The following is a 287-nucleotide window of genomic DNA, read 5'->3' on the forward strand; positions in this document are numbered from 1 at the left end:
ACTATTAATTACTGTGCCGATGACCGCCGTCTTCGCGTGGATTATTCGACCGAGAGGCTCCGGGCTGTGCTTGTCGCTCAACTAGAGTAGACCACGCGCCAGGTCAGAGGAACAGCGCGGGGGACTCCATTCTGCGGTGACACTGAACTTCGCGGGTTGGCCAAGGATGCAATTCTTACTATCACATTGCCCGCATTGCCTTTTAAATTTTTTTCTTTTTTCCTCTCCGTGATTGCCTCATCGGAGCAGGAAGAGAAGTGTGTCGCCCCCACCCCGACATAACAACC

The sequence above is a fragment of the Octodon degus genome, unplaced genomic scaffold (genome assembly GCF_000260255.1).
Source record: "Octodon degus isolate 3935 unplaced genomic scaffold, OctDeg1.0 scaffold00134, whole genome shotgun sequence".
Lineage (NCBI taxonomy): Eukaryota > Metazoa > Chordata > Mammalia > Rodentia > Octodontidae > Octodon > Octodon degus.